General features: G+C 46.8%; 1 protein-coding gene across 15 annotated transcripts in view; it reads left to right on the top strand.

Moving 5' to 3' along the window:
- Positions 1–17291, top strand: part of DLG2 (discs large MAGUK scaffold protein 2) — a 1429269-nt gene that overhangs the window by 193103 nt on the left and 1218875 nt on the right. The window lies entirely within an intron of this gene.

Here is a 17291-nt window from a genome sequence, read left to right as displayed (position 1 = left end):
TAGAAACTGAAGGCCTGACTGTGCTTGTATCACAACATGAACAGACTATTAATTCTCCAGCAGAGCTTTTCGGAGCAGTCACCACTTAGGGGAGGCTTCTGCAGTACCTTGAAGAGAAATCTGTGGCAAAGGGAGTTAACCATTTCACTCCTCTAAAAAGGTTCTGCCCAACTGGCTTAAACTGGGTTAGCAGCCGTTTTCTCCACTCAGGGGAATCGGTGAACTGCAGTTCTGTGACTGGGGCTAGGGTTCTCTTGGTCAGAATTCACAGCACCTTTATCAAATTACACATCCTACAGCTCTTCTGGGGACCCTCAAGTACATATTTTTGTGGGCTTCAGAGGGAAGGGGAAGATCCAAGAGTCACCCCCTCCCCCTCATGCAAAAATGCAGCATTAGTGTGGCTGTCAGTACACTTGTACCAGTGCAGTGCCAGTCCTGATGTCAGCCAATAAAAACAATTTGAAACACACCCACATAAACACTAGGAGCAAAGCAGCAGTACCGAAGGAATAAAAACCAATAGAAAGTCAATTCAGCACAGTTCAAAACCTTCCAAAGTAGGAGTGCAGTATTCATTCATTTAAAAATGTAAAGGAAGGGAACCAGCCTGATCTCTTTAGGCAGCAAGTTCCAAAACTGAGGTGCCACAATGGAAAAGGCCATGTCTATGATAATTGCCAATCAAATTTCTGTCAATGGTAGACCAGAAATCAGGGCCTCGGCAATTCATCTCAAGGGCTGATCCAGTTTAGATGGAAGCAGATAACCTGACCCAGGGCATTTAGGGCTTTAAAGCCTAAAGCCAGCAGCTTGCCTTGAGACTGGAAGTGTATTGGAAGCTATGAAGCTGGAACAGAATTGATGCAATGCATTCTGCACTTGGCTCCTTCGGAGCATATATAAAGTTAAAGTGTGCCATCAAGTTGATTTCAACTCCTGGCGCCCACAGAGCCCTGTGGTTTTCTTTGGTAGTATACAGGAGGAGTTTACCATTGCCTCCTCCTGCGCAGTATGAGATGATGCCTTTCAGCATCTTCCTATATCACTGCTGCCCATTATAGTACCAGTGGGGATTCGAACTGGCAACCTTCTGCTTGTTAGTCAAGTATTTTCCCGCTGAGCCACTTAAGGTGACATAGCCCGGATTATAATCATACCTGCTTATAATGAAATATGCTTTGCAACTCTTCAGTGTATCCACCTTTGAGGCTGTCTCCAAATATTTGGGCCAAACTGGACAATATGTTAACTGAGTGACCAGAGTCTGCATGTTGGTTTTTAAAACTGTTAATAGCAGCCAAGCAAGGCCCTAATCTGGGGCTTTAACCTTTGTTCCTGCCATGGGCCTGATGTGGATCAAGCCCCCTGCCACCTCCGCCGGCTGCTCCTTGCCTTGGGAGGGAAACTCTTATAAGTGCCTATGGGAGCTTCCCTCTCAGTGCAAATGATAGTCACACACACACACACACACACACACACACACACACACACACACACACACACACCATCTGGATAGCAGTGGAGGCAAAGGGTTAAAACTACCCCACTCAGTCCCAATCTGAACTGGGGACTCACATGGTTCCTATTTACATTAACAAAGAGTCTTCAATAATGCCATTAACGTATCATCTACTTTGGCTCACAGTCTTTCGGTTCGTACGAACGTAGGAAGAGCTGTGCTACAGCAGACCAAAAGATCTGTCTAGTCCAGCATCCTATTTCCCACACTGGCCAATCAGATGCTTCTGGGAAGCCCATAGCAGGGCATGAAGACAATAGTCGTCTCCCATTGGTTGCCTGCCTACAACTGGTATTCAGTACATACTGCCCCTCAGTACTGAAGTCCCATATAATCATCAAAGCCAACAACTATTGATAAATTTATCCTCCATGGATGAGTCTAATTCCCTTTTGAGGTTAATTGAAAATGTGTGGTTCTTGTTTCAAATGTTTTAGGGCAGCCCTTAGCAATGCAGACCGATCATAGTACACGAAACACACGTTTCTGTTGCTTCTTGTCTTGGGATTGTCTACCCGTCCTCCGCACCCAGCTATTACAAACATTGTAATTACTTCTTTGTCCTTAGCTCAACTGCCTGCTTGTTAAAAGAAAAAAAGGGAAAAGGTTGCAGTAATAAAAACCCTCATTTAGGAATCCTTCTGCCTTGAGTTGTAATCAAACTTTGCATCTATTTCTCATCAGCAGCTTGCCTTGACAAACTGGAGCTATTTAAGGCCCCGTCCATGCAGATTTAAGGGAGCCCAATCAACCCTCCCGTTTCAGAGCAATGCAAAAAAGAAAAAGTGGTTATTCTTAATGGTAGCTTCTGCTGTCAAAGCAAGCACTGTCAGACAGGTATACATGGAAACAGGGCTCAAAACCTGCCTGCTTCTTATATTTTATTTATAGTATCAGTATTACTTACAAATAGGGCCCTGTAATAAAATATGCACAAATGTCATAGTGCACCGCCAGCTTCTGAGTCTGGAACAGAAGCCTTGTAACATTGTCTGGGGCTTGCAGAGGATATCTTTTAAATTTCCCACTACCCTGAAACTTTCTCTTGCTGGATTGAGGCTGGCTGTCAGCCTTAAACCTGAGCTATATTGCTATATAGTAGGAGGGAAGAGTTAGTCAGTTAGCAGGGCCAATTCCTTCTCTTCCATTGCCTTCTATTCCCACACTCCCACACTTTTAAGCCAACCAGCTGACATACAGAGCAAGGATGCACCAGTACAGCAAGAACATAAGAAGAGCACTGCTGGATCAGGCCCAAGGTCTACCTAGTCCAGGTGGCCCACCAGATGCCTCTGAGGAGCCCACAGCCAAGAGGTCAGGGCAAAAATAATACACTTTGTTGCACAAGTACACCACCAATCTGGATGTCATTAGGGATGTGCACAGAACTGGCTGGCCTGGTTCAGTTCGAGTCCAAACCGGACTCGAACCCAACCAGGCCAGTTTGGTCTGGCACCCCACTGAACCCCTCCCCTGTTCAGTTCGGGGTGTTGTTGTTCGCGAACGTTTTTCATTTTTAAAAAAGGTTTGAGAACCCACCCGAACATTCGGGGGGTGTTTGGTCTGGGGTCAGACAGAACAGGGTGTGGTCGGTTCGATCCCGAACCGTCGAACTGAACCGGTTCAACGTTGAACTGGCTCGGCATTGAGCCAGTTTGCATATCCCTAGATGTCACCCCCTCATAGTAATGGCTAATATGCTGCACAGTTGTGTGAGGGCAAAGCTAGTTCTCCATCCTTGCAAAGAGTGACTTAACAGAGTACAAGGCTTGCTTGGCGGTGCTGGGTGGGCAGAGGGGGGAGTGATTTTTGCTTCGCTCCACTCTCTGCAAAAGCCCCTTTCACATCCAGCAATATGTCCATGAGGGCTGCATGACCCTCATTTCACAGACATATTGCTGGATGTGAAAAGGACCTTTGTGGAAGGGGAGAGAAGTGAAAATCACTTTCCCCCTCTGCCTCCGCCCAAAGCAAGTCTTGGGAGCTATTAGTTAAGTTGCTCCTGAGAGGATGGAGCTCTTGCTCCACCCTTACTAGGCTGTGCAGCATGTCAGCCAATAATAGTTGGGGTGGAAAACCAGTCTTCTGATAGTGAGCATGAATTGTCCCCTTTGCTAAGCAAGTTTGCTTTGGTTTGCATTTGGGTGGGTGACTACATGTGAGCACTGTTGCTGTAAGAGGTTCCCCTTCAGGGATGTGGTTGTAGCTCAGTCGTAGAGATCTGCTTGCATTCAGAAGGTCCTAGGTCTAATCCCTGGCATTTCCAGGTAGGGCTGGGAGTCACTCCTGCCTGAAACCTTGGTGTGCTACTGCCAGTCAGTGTAGACAGTACTGAGCTAGATGGACCAATGGTCTGACTCAGTATAAGGCAGCTATGTTCTTAATGATAATACATAGTAATAATAATGAAAACATACATCTAATAGAGCATTAGAGTGTTTGAAGCACCTTGTATTTATGACTTCCATGTAAACCTTGCAGCACCCCTGTAAGGAAGGCCAACATTATTATCCCCTCATTGCAGACTGGAGGCTGAGATAAAATAACTTGCCTAATGCCAGCTATGGCATTCATGATGAAAGTGAACATCGAACCAGCATCTGCTCAACTCACAACTCAGTTTCTCAGGCTTAAACTGCATGACAGGTGACATTCCAATTCTTCCCGCCAGGTTGTTTTTAATAACCCAGCCTGGGACAGTGTAGCCTCATTTTTACCCACAGAGGAAAAGGCATAGCATCTTCATCCCTTTTCCTATCCCTCCAGCACAGGTGAATTAGCAGCATGTGGAGAATGATTTTGTGCTGAAAAATGAAAGGATCAAGCAGCCTCTCTGTGCCTTTCTCTCTCTCAGATGTGGCTTGCTTTGGGCTGCTTTGGGTTATTAAATAAAACACAAGAACTGCCGGGTTCCCAGAGCTCTAGTCACAGGGAGGGGTCCTGTCCCACACCCTGAGAATATTCTCACCTCCCCTGTGAGTTTGGCTTTCATTAAAAAAGTAAGACTTTAGTCCCTTTTACTTGGGGATAGAAGAGAAAAAGCATGGGAACCCAACTGCTGTTTCTTATATATCCACTAAAAATATTGCTCACTAAAAAGACTTGCAACTAAATAACCTTAAATGTGTCAGGCTACCTGTATTTATGTGGTGCAACGATTCCCTGCTTCCAGGGCTTTTTTAAACATGCAGCCAGACACAAAATGTGCAGTTTCGAAAAGAAGAGAAAAAAGAGGAAGAAAGGGGAAAAAGAGGAAAAAAGGGGGAAAAGAGGAAGAAAGGGGCAAAGAGTGCAGTTCTAAAAGAACATTTGTGCAGTTCAAAACTTCAGGTCAGGCAAAAGTTGTATTACATTCAGGGGCGTATCTAGGGTAGGGCAGGCAGGGCACGTGCCCCGGGCGCCACTTGAAGGGGGCGCCATTTTTCAAAATTAATTTTTAAAAAAAGAAAATGGCTGCCAAAAACAAAATGGTCACCATGCATGCTCAAATGGCCTCTGTGAGGCCCTAGGCCATGCCAGGCCTCACAGAGGCCATTTGAGCATGTGCGGTGGTCATTTTGTTTTCAGCAGCCATTTTTTTTTAAAAAAAATTATTTTAAGAAATTGCCACTGCACATGCTCAAATGGTCCCTGTGAGGCTCTAGAGGCCAGCGGGGGGGGGGGCTTTGCAGGACCCCCCATGGCTTTTAGGAAGCCCCCTGAAGGGGCTACAGTTTTTTTAAAAAATAATAATATAAGTCACTGTACACATATTCAGATATATGACTTGTATGTGACCTTCAGACTTGTAGTTTTCAGCTGATATTATGGTAAAGTTATCTGAAAGATGGGTGTGAGAAGTTTGGACATTGGGCACAATTTTAGAACTATGAGAAAAAGTAGAGTGGCTTCTCTAAAACTCAGATCCTGACCAGCGGCGGAAGTTCTACAGAGTGGCCGTATGCAATGAAAGTGGCCCTGAGGTCCTGGGGGCACTAAGGGGAGCCACTGAGTTCCTGTCATTTGCCACCACTGCTCGCTGCCCATCCGCCTGCCAACAAGCTGGCTGTTCTATGGATCCACTAACAGCTGCCATCCTTTGCTGGCCAGTTGATGGGGTACAATGACATTACCACCAGGTGTCTAAAATGGGCTTGGGCTGGGTGGTGACATCATTATACTGCTCTGGCCAGCAACGGAAAGCAGGCAGGCAACAGCAGTGGTTAGTGTGGGGGGGGGGCACAGAGTGGCCAGGCAAATGGGCAGCCAATGAAGTGTGTAGTGGGGCCAGTGGCAGGTGAGTGGAAGCCAGTGGCTGTCTGGCTGGTGGGTGAGTGAGCAGGCGAAGACTGCTGTAATGGAGGCAGCGATGGTGGTGGGCAAGGACTGCAGTGGCAGTTTGCTGCCTGCCTCCTGAAAAAGTCCCCCTCCAAATTCAGTGGCGCTTATGGGGCTGCCAAAAAAAAGGGTGTGTGTGCAGCTGAAGTCTTGCACATGGGCCTCTTCGGAGGTTGTTACGCTCCTGATCCTGTTCAAGTGTACTCGTTTCTCCTCTCCCTTCCAAAGACGTTTCCTGCAGACCCCATTGCTACTCCCCCACAGAGTCTTTGCCAATTAATATAACACTCTTTTGCAACAGTTTTGAGAGAGATTCCTGCCTGCAACCTTGGAGAAGCCGCTGCCAGTCTGTCTAGACAATACTGAGCTAGATAGACCAATGCTCTGACTCAGTATATGGCAGCTTCCTATGCTGACTTAAATCTATCGAGAGCTGGTCTTGTGGTAGCAAGCATGACTTGTCCCCATAGCTAAGCAGGGTCTGCCTTGGTTGCATATGAATGGGAGACTTGATGTGTGAGCTCTGCAAGATATTCCCCTCAGGGGATGGAGTTGCTCTGGGAAGAGCAGAAGGTTCCAAGTTGCCTCCCTGGCATCTCCAAGAAAGGGCTGGGAGAGACTCCTGCCTGCAACCTTGGAAAAGCCGCTGCCAGTCTGTGAAGACAATACTGAGCTAGATAGACCAATGGTCTGACTCAGTATATGGCAGTTTCCTATGTGTCCTATGTAACAGTGCTGTCAAATTCCCAGTTCTGAGTATCTTCCCCCTTCTGTGTAAGCTTCTAAATATCACAGAATGTGACTCTACAGAACAAAGTATGTGTGCACACAAGGGCAATGCATAGGCTTCTACTGTAGCAGTGCATGCCACATACATGAATTATACTCACATACCATTGTGGAGTCTTGAAGTTTCCTTAAAAAAAAAAGCCCTGCCAGCTTCCTTCAGTATTCTCACCACAAGAATTATGACCATGGGCCTGGTTTGTTTACACCAAAAACATTGCTGAGAATCCTGCCCCCTCTATACAAGTAAATCTTGTCTCTTTCCCACTGCAACTTCAAAGGTACTGCTTGCTCGCAATGAATAAGCCAAATAAACAGTTAGGTGGCCATGGCTCCTTCTACCAGTGTCAAACTTGTGAAGACATGGCCATTCACAATCCATATGATCCGAGTTTGCAATGTTTTTTGTTTGTTTCAAAAACCAGCTAGAGCGATGGGTGGGATGGAAATTGTTTTCTGCAGTCAGTGAGGCTCCACACACGATCCATGTGTAGAGCCTAAGTGGGCTCTGCAGGGAGAGTGGGCTTAGCCTGCAATCCCCGCAGACAAGGAGGGAGCTTGCCCTGGGTGGCTGAATCGGCCACCCACATGACTACTGCCTCCGTCACCAAGCCAGAAGAGGTGGTGGGGGTCAGGGGCTGCCCAGCCCCCAGGAGTCCCGGAAAGCCCCGCGCAAGTGCATGGGGCATTCTGGGGAGACCCTCGAAGCCAGGAGGCTTACTGTAGCCTCCTGGTTGGAGGGGCTCCTCATGAGGCACCGTGGCGTGGAGCTGCGCCGCGGCGTCTCATGATCAGGAAAACGGGGTTAGCGGAGCACACATTCTGCTAACCTTATTTAACAGGAGGGGCATTTAGCAGGTTCTGCTGCCGGGAGCTGTGTGGTTCCCGTTGCAACACAAGACTGCAGGAAAGCACGCTGGGCTCCGTTAGCTCGCTTTCCTGCAGGCGTGAGAATAGCCTCAGTGGATGACATCCAGACTAACACTGTACTAATGCAAACATTACTAGTTCTAACGCACGAGTGCAAAAATGTCCTGCTGCCAAGAGCTTGCATTCTGGACCACTGTTGGATATGCTTGTGCAGCTAGTGGCACATCTCCTCTTGTGAAACCTTTCCCTCTACATATGTTGCAGGGAACGATGCAAAGCAACCTGCTATCCTTGTAGTGCAATGCATGCACAAGTGAACGGAGAGCATGAGAAATTGAGCAACTTTGAGCATCAGCTCAGCTACGTGACCTTCCTGTGGGTGTGCATCTTTGTTCATTGCACCAGCACAGTGTTAGTCTAAATATTTAGCCACTATTAACTTCTGTTGGTTTCCCCCACTTGTTTTATGTATTGTGATTATACTGACTTTTAAATTGCAAACTGACTTGGGAAGTTGTATTTGAAAGGAGGGTATAAAAATATCTTACCTAATTCCTTACCTAGCTATATAAATGAATAAACCGATGAATTGGATTGGGGCTGTGATGCAAAGACAAGGGATCTAATTTGGTCCATTTGTCAAAGAAAATACATTGGGAATGCACAGAGCTCCTACATCATGCTTAATCTGGCCTTGAATCAGACTATATTATCTCGTGCTGCCAGGAAGTGCAAATGTACCCTGGTCTCGTCAGTGGCAGAGCTATAATTGGTCAGACAGGTCCAAAGAACCCAAACGCCCCAGCATCTGGGAGCTATCCGAGAGCAACCTCACTCCCTTCTGGCTGTCCAGGGCTCCTGCCATCACCACTGCCATCAGCCACTTGCCCAGCACCAAGGCCCATCCTCCTCCATCAGCCAAGGGCCCGCTGGAGGGCACATATGCATCCTCCTTCCCAGTGGGCTCTTAGCCGAAGGAGGAGGATGGGCCTGAGAGTTGGGTGGTAGGAGGTGGCTGGCGGTGGAGGTGGCAGCAGTGGCAGCGGGGGGAATGGCTGGGTGGGTGGGTGGCCAGGTGGAGGGGGGAGGCAAGCTCAGGTGTGTGCCTCCACAGGGGGCACCACCACAAGGGAGGAGGCCACCTGTGCTTACTACGAACATGAGCCCACTCTCCCTTCACTACTCCCCAGGTCTTGCCCTCATTCGCCTAGCACAACATGGTAGCCATTGCAAAGAGATGTGGCTAGTTCTTACTCTGCTGCGGCTGTTTAAAGCAACACCGGTGGCTTTGGACACAACCACGCTTCCATGCAATCCTACTTCCACGGCACTACATATATTGGAAATAATGTACATAGCGCCGCAGAAGCAGGCTCGTGCCCTGTTAAGTAGTAGAGGATGAGACCTGTTGCACAACACTGTGGGAGGCGATTGAGACTGTGATTTAGCACCGTAGGTGGTGATTTAGCCATGCTGGATGTTCAGAACCGACCACATTGCCTTGCAGTGCATGTCAGCCACTGTCTTGCAGGAAGGCAGAGAAGGGAATGGGAGACTGTCCACAGTCAGCAAACTATTTCCACAATGGAAATATCTGCTTTGCAATCCCCACATGAAGACACTATATACCTAGATACTGGCTTTATATATATTAAAAAGCAAAACCCGAGAAGGGTTCTGCAAATGTATGTCCCACCTAGCAAGTTTCTGACAGGAAGATGGTGCAGCCAGGAAAGAAAAGATAGCTTCAGTTTATCTGCGGCTGCTAATAACATCCCTACTTTAACAGCCTGCAAAAACAAACATTCACTTAGGCTGACTTTCTTATTAAAAGAGGACTTCTCTTGGAGTCATTGTTTCGAAAGCATCTGCAGGCTCGATCTTCAGGGCTGTGCACCCAGCTTGCTCAAGTCTTTTCTCTAAAAACCTTACAAGTCATTTGTCTCACTTATGTATCTATCGCCTCTGATCATTTACCAAAACTAAGCCGCCACGCAGGAGAATTCACTGCCCTTCACATTCCAAGGACGTTGCTTTCTAGTGTGTTGTATTAGTAAGCTTTAGCCTTCCATAGCTTCTTTGCTAAAAATGCCTTTAAAAGGTTCATTTATACTACTTTTTAATTTTTAAATGTATAGCTACTTTTCAGCCTTGTGGGTGTTTTTCACACAGGGCTTTGCCCTTTAGTTTGCATTTCCTCCAGAATGGAGGGTGTGCGTTCACATATTGGCCAAATTTACCCCAAAGTCCCTGTGAGCTATTGGGGAGCACTTCACACACAGTTTGGGTTTTTCACTGTGTGCTAGAGTGTAGCCTGATTTATATCCGGGGGTAAAAAAAAAAAAAAATCTACCTTTTGCATCGGTTTTTTGTGACAACTTTGAGTTTACAGTAAAGCCTCGTAGTAAACCCATGATAAGGCCTGCACTCTGGGAAAGCTCGTGGGGCTCTTAAGGATATTTTATTACTCTTCAGACACTTCTCTGAAGTGGTGCTGGCTGGGTCCAAGGTCAGGTCTGGTTGGTTCTGAGAGGCAATCAGGTATTGGGGAAAAGAATAAAAGGTGAGAGAGTCACAGACCAGGAACTGGAACATAGGAAGCTGCCATATACTGAGTAAAGTTATTGGTCCATCTAGTTCAGTATTGTCCACACCAGGGCTGCCCAACTTCGGCTCTCCTGCAGATTTTGGACGACAACTCCCATCATCCCTGACTATTGGCCTTTGTGGCTAGGGATGGTGGGATGTAGTTCAAAAACAGCAGGAGGGTCGAAGTTGTGCAGCCCTAGTCTACACTGACTGGCATCAGCTCGCCAAGATTTCAGGCAGGATTCTCTTTCAGCCCTACCTGGAGATGCCAGGGAGTAAACCTTGGACCTTCTGTATGCAAAGCAGATACAGCTCCATCCCTAAGGGGAACATCTTACAGCAAACACAAGTTTCCACCCATCCAAATGCAAAGCAAGGTAGGCTCTGCTTAGCAATGGGGGAAATGCATGCTTGCTGTTTCAAGCCCAGATTTCCCCCTTTAGTGGGCTGATCTAGATACACAGCAAACTGTAGGTTGGGACAGAGCAAAGGATCAAGCTGGGCAAAGAAACCAGAACCCAGGGGTCAAACAGTAAGCCGGAGGTCAAGAACAGAGCCAAACCTCAAGGAAGCAAAGTAAAGTTAGAGAGAACAGAGACAATATACCAAGACCAAGAAGACCTTAAAATGGAAGCAGAGCATACTTCAGGAAAGTTACTGTTTATATCTTTTCTATTGTGATGGGCGCCAGTGGCTGATCCCACACGGTGCAGCTTGCCCAGGGACTGGAGGCTCAAAAGCAAGGATAAGCAGAGCCTCAGCTCAGGCAGGATTTCCTCCTTCTACCACTTTTTAAACAAAATACCCAAAAGAATGTACAACAGGAAGCAGGAGGGTGGAGTCTCAGTAAGCCAATCAGAGAGGCTTACTGAGCTTAGTATGGCCAGGGGTCTGCACACTGAGGAACAAATATTTAAAGGAATGGAAACCCAGCCTACATGAGAAACAGAAGTTACCATTATATCTCCTATTAGTATCGATTATTGGATGAACAAGGTGAGGCCTTTGGTTTAACTCACCCTTTTGCCATTTGTGCTTGTAATGCAGAATCTCCACTGGGCATTGAGACATTAAGAGCAAACCTTGGATCAGCCTTTGGGGGCTGATGACCCCACCTCTCACGTGGACCTTTGGAGCCTGGCTGATGAAACTGTCACACCCTACCATGCAGCTGCAATTCTGCAACAAAGAACTCTATCAGAATCTCCCTTGCCTGAGCTGGGAGGTTTGTGGAGCCAGCCTTGCCCCTCCCTTCAACCTTGACCAGCAGAGAACCATCAGTGCGTTATTGCCTGAAGCCACAGCTCTGATTGCCCTGATGAGTTGCAGCTGTGTCGTGGTGGTGGGGGCCAGTTTCATCAGCCGGGCTCTAGAAGTCCATGTGAGAGGTGGGGTCTGGGGTGCCTTTGGCTTCAAAGGACTGGGGCAAATCTTATAACAGGCATCCCCAAACTGCGGTCCTCCAGATGTTGCTGAACTACAACTCCCAGCATCCCTAGACACAATTTTTTTGTGGCTGGGTATGCTGGGAGTTGTAGTCCAGCAACATCTGGAGGGCCGTGGTTTGGGGATGCCTGCCTTATAAGGTTTTCCAGTCTTAGTTTTAGGGTTTTTTTGTTTTGCTTTTGTTTTAGTGGTTTGTGCCAGGCTGCTACAGGGATGTGTCTGGGCTTTCCTGTTAAGAATGGAACAGGAGGTGCATTCAATGAGGGTGATGTTCGGGGCAGCTATTTTTGTAGTGATGGGGAATAGAGGATCAGGTTGCCCTGTCACCTCTCAGGCCTCGGGGAATAGTTCCAACTCCCCACTGAACCTAACCATGCTCCTTTGTAATGATCTGGACTCCAATATTTCTGCAGGTCCAGTTAGGGTGGTATCTGGCAATCCCTCTTGCAAGATTAGATTGGATCAATTTCAGTTTGTGACTCCTGTGGAGTGGCAAAGCCTACCACCTGTTCCTTGGCTCCTTACCCAACATGGCTGATATCATCTTGCAGGGAGGTTGTTGGAGCTGGCCTGTTTGGTATCATTCATACCTCAGTGAGGGAGGGCAGGCTGCCATCTTGTCTGAAGGAGGAGGTGGTTAGACCCCTTCTTAAGAAGTCAACTTTGGACTCCCTGGTGATGGATAATTATAGGGCAGTCTCCAACTTACCCATAGTTGGGTAAGATTATTGAAAGTGTGGTGGCTGACCAGCTCCAAGCGGTCTTGGAGGAAACTGATTATCTAGTCTCATTCCAAACTGGCTTTAGAGAGGGCTATGGGATTGAGATGGCCTTGGTCGGCCTGACAGATGTCTTTCGCCAGAGAAAGACAGAGGGAGTGTGACTCTGTTAGTTCTTTTGGATCTCTCAGTGGCTTTTGATACAATTGAACATGGTATCCTTCTGGATTGCCTGAGGGATTTGGGGATAGGGGGCACTGCTTTGCAGTGGTTCCGCTCCTATCTCTTGGGTAGATTCCAGATGGTGGAGCTTGGTGACAGTTGCTCTTCAAAATAGGAGCTGTTATATGGAGTCCCCCAGGGCTCCATTCTGTCACCAATGCTTTTTAACATCTGCATGAAATCAGTGGGTGAGGTCATCAGGGGATTTGGTGCTGGGTGTTATCAATATGCTGATGACACTCAAATGAATTTTTCCTTGTCGTCAACATCAGTAAATGGTGTTAGCCCCTTAAATACCTGTCTACAGGCAGGGTTCGATGAGGGATAAACTGAAGCTGAATCCAAGTTCCTGTTCTGGATGAGGTCACACTCCTTCAGAAAGAACAGGCTCATAGCTTGGGGTGCTCATGGACCCGGGCCTCTCCCTAGTGCCTCAAATTGAGGGCGCTGTGGCCAGGAGTGCTTTTTACGAGCTGTGACTGATTTGACAACAGGGCCCATTTCTTGAGGAGGATGACCTGGAAAGAGTGGTACACCGGCTGATAATCTCCAGTTTAGACTTCAGCAATGCCCTCTACGTAGGGCTGCCTTTGTATGTAGTTTGGAAACATCAGTTAGTTCAAAATGCAGTGGCCAGATTGGTCTCTGGGGTATCCCAGAGAGAACTCATTATGCCTCTTTTCAAAAAGTTGCACTGGCTGCCAATATGTTTCCAGGCGAAGTACAAAGTCCTGGTTATTACCTTTAAAGTCCTGAACGGCTTGGGTCCAGGTTACCTAAGGGAACATCTTTCTCTACAAGATGATCCCCTCCACTCATTGAGATAATCAGGATGGTTCATCTTTGGGTGCCACCAGATTCACCAGAGGCTGTGGAACGTGCTCCCTGTGGATATTATATTCCTTGGGGGGCCTTCAGGAGAGCTTTAAAGACCCATCCTTTTAGCCTGGCTTTTAATGATATCTCATTTTATTGTTATCTTCTTCTTGTTGTTGTTGTTATTAATAATAACAATAACTAGATAACAGTAAAACAGTAATAATAATAATAATAATTTGATTTCTATACCACCTTCCAAAAATGGCTCAGGATGGTTTACACAGAGAAATAACAAACAAATAAGATGGATGCCTGTCCCCAGAGGGCTCACAATCTAAAAAGAAACATAAGATAGACACCAGCAACAGTCACTGGAGGTAATGTGCTGGGGGTGGATAGGGCCAGTTACTCTCCCGCTGTTAAAAGAATTACCATGTCAAAAGGTGCCTCTTTGCCAAGTCAGTAGGGGTCTGACTTGTAATTTTAATCTGCTTTTAATTGGTTCTTTATTTTAATTGTTATGTATTTTTTATTTTAATGTAAACCACCCTGAACCATCTTTGGAAGGGCAGTATATAAATCAAATAAATACATGATAAATAATAAATAAATAATCAGGATTCTCTCTTGCATATCAGGTTTGAACATCAGCTCAATTCTTGCATCTCTTTTCAAGGGGACCATGAAAGTTGTAAAAATTCACCTTAATGTAGTATCATCCTTGAACACTGGCTGACATACATAGCAAGAACATGCACTGGTACAGTGAGAGAGCAGCCTAACAGAACTTCCCAACTAACTGCACCAGTGCAGCAGGGAAGTAGCAACAAAACAAAACCAAAACCAAAAGCAAAAACTAAATGCTCTTTCCTTCCAAAGGAAGTTCACTGTGCTACCCAGAAATAGGTCCCTGAGGGTTTGGGGACATATTTTTGCATGTCAGACAGGGCATTACTGGAAAGGTAGGGCATCAAAAATTGCCACTTCCCTGCTGCACCAGTGCAGTTAGTTGGGAAGTTGTGTTAGGCTGCTCTCTCTTTGCACTGGTACATTTTTGCTCTGTATGTCAGCCAATAAGATTTATTTTGAAGAGTTTTGAAGAGCCTTATTTTGAAGAGCCTTGACTACCTTGAAGATTGAGTCTTGACTACCCTCAAGGTAGCCTTGACAGACTGCAATAATAGAAAAGAACCCCCTTCCCCTTCACAGTCACTATAAAGGTTAGAGGGCCTTCTTCCTCTTCCAGGGCAATCAGCAGTTGGGACAGAGTATTTTTGAGAACCAGAACTGATTGTGGTAGCAAGCATGAATTGTCTCCTTTGCGAAGCAGAGTCTGCCTGGGTTTGCATGTAGATGTGAGACTACTAGGGATGTGCACGAACCTGTTTGGAGGCCATTCTTTGGGCCTCCAAACAGGTTTGAACACTAGGGGTGGGGTTCAAAGTTTGAAGGTGAGGGGGGGTCTCACTTCCCCCCTGCTAACTGGGCAAAGAGGCACCTTTTACCGTGGTGATTCTCTTTATTTAGCAGGGGGAGAGTAACTGGCCCTATCCACCCCCAGCACAGTACCTCCAATGACTGTTGCTGGTGTCTATCTTATGTTTCTTTTTAGATTGTGAGCCCTTTGGGGACAGGGAGCCATCTTATCTGTTATTTCTCTTTGTAAACCACCCTGAGCCATTTTTGGAAGGGCGGTATAGAAATTGAATTTATTATTATTATTATTATTATTATTAATATTAATAATAAAGGGTGGGGGAGGGTACACTTACCCCTCCCTCTGCTTTTCCCCTGCTGGTGCTTGGTATTTTTACCATCCTATGGGGTGGCAGCGTACTTCCTTGCCACCCCATTTGCTCCTTGGCCAGAAGTAGCTGGTGTGCATGCCCACCCGACATGCACGAGTGCAAGCGCAATGTGCGTGCACACCTGGTGGGCACATGCCCACCAGCTACTTACAGCCACTTCTGGCCAAGGAGCAAATGGAGTGGCAGGGAAGTACGCTGCCACCCCGTAGGATGTTAAAAATACCATGCGCTGGCGGGGGGGGGGATGGAGGGAGGGGTAAGTTCACCCTCCCATGCCCTTAAAGTGAGACCCCCGCTCTGCTATTGAGCCACCCCTGCCTGGTTCCGTGCATATCCCTAGTGACTACATGTGAGCAGAGGCGTAACTAGGGAAAACGGCTCCCGGGGCAAGCACTGAAATGGCGCCCCCCCAACATACTACATTATACTTAGGTTTTTCCTCACAAGCGCCCGCTGCCGCCACCAAGCCAGGCCACTGACTGGCCGCCAGGTGCCAGCAAAGCAATGGGGGGGGGTGCAGGCGGCGCAGAAGGGACCGCTTGTGGGGAAGGGGGCACCGACGCGCTCCCTTGACTGCTGCAGCGCTGCTGCACTGAGCAGGAAACATTTGTATTAAGAAAAAATTAAAATTAAAATTAAAAAAAATTGGTCATGGCGGCGCCCCCCCCACGTGACCAGAAAAGATGGCGCCCGGGGCACGTGCCCCCCCTGCCCCCCTATAGTTACGCCTCTGCATGTGAGTGCTGTAAGATATTCCCCTTAGGGGATAAGGCCATAGCTCAGTGAAAGAGCATTTACATGCTTATATGCAGACAATTCTAGGCTCACTTCTGGCATCTTCATCTAAGCACTTTATGGCACATCAGTGTCGTCCCCTAAATTGAGCTTAACTTCATTGTCAGGATTGATGTTATTTGACTGTTAAATCGACCTTCCCTGACAAGATGGGCCACAACACAAGTTCCTGTTAATCTGCTGTGAGACGTGGGATGCTCTCCGCCTCCTTCATAGCTGTTACAGCTGTAAGCATTGATGCAGGAGGCAGCATGCCCTTGGGATTAGAATATTGGCCTAGGAAGAGGTATACAACTCCAATGAGCTAGAGGGCCATGTTTCCACCCAGTGCAGGGGAGCATGCCCATAATTTCCCACCAGTACAGTCAATTCCATCTTAGCATCAGTTTTCTAAAGTCCTCTTTCCAATTCCCATCCCTTACTGCAAGTATAGTCAGGGATGGGAATCCTCTCACATTAGGAGAGGAAGGAGGTCTTAAAAGAGAATCAATTGCTAAATATCTAGCTCTCTACTCTGCACTGGCGTATCTAGGGAAAATAGCGCCTAGGGCAAACACTGAAATTGCGCCCCCTGTCCAAGCATCTGACACCCATCTTTCAGATAACTTTACCATAATATCAGCTGAAAAATACAAGTCAAGCTCGTTAATCTTTTAATATTTCAAAAACTATTTAGCAGTGGACTTAGCCAGACCAAAAAAATGCTGGAAAACTACAAATTTCAGTATGTGGGGGCTCATGAAATACCCAAATACTATGTGGAGATGTACTTGGAAAACTAAACAGAAGTGCCTGTCTAATTCTCTAATTCTCTAATTCTAATGTAATCACCATTACATAAGTTCATTACATAATTACATTACATAAATCAATGGAGAATTTGACTTTTCCCAGATACTCTGTAAATAATTAAAGGATATGCAGAGTAAACTGTGTCACTGCTTGGAATATATTCTAGTCTTTCAGAAAGACAGTTAAAATGAGAGAAAGAGAGCAAGAAACTCCCCGTGGGCCTTAATATTAAGGGTTTCACACTGATTCAAAGACAAACTCACCATTAATAGCCATATTAGCAAGACATCACATTGAACTCACTTATCACAAGAAGCAAACACCAGAACACTGAGGGGAACCCAACCAACGCCTCCATTATGTCCTGAAGTCACTGTCCCACCTTCATCTTCTGACTTGGAGGAGTAACCAGAGGACCTTCTAGCTCTAGTAGTAGTCCCCCAATGCTGCCCAAGCCAGTGCTTAGAAAATCCGGCAAGGCCCCTTTAAGCAACAGAGCCTTCCTAAGGGAACGGGTATGGCTAATTCATTCTGTCTGGGCAGCAGCCATATAAAGCAGCAGTCTACTCCAACTAGTTGCTGGAGCAACGTTCTTCTTATGTTTCT

The sequence above is a fragment of the Hemicordylus capensis genome, chromosome 3 (genome assembly GCF_027244095.1).
Source record: "Hemicordylus capensis ecotype Gifberg chromosome 3, rHemCap1.1.pri, whole genome shotgun sequence".
Taxonomy (NCBI): Eukaryota; Metazoa; Chordata; class Lepidosauria; order Squamata; family Cordylidae; genus Hemicordylus; species Hemicordylus capensis.
The sequence above is the reverse complement of the archived record's forward strand: the minus strand, read 5'-3'. Positions and strand labels throughout refer to the sequence as shown.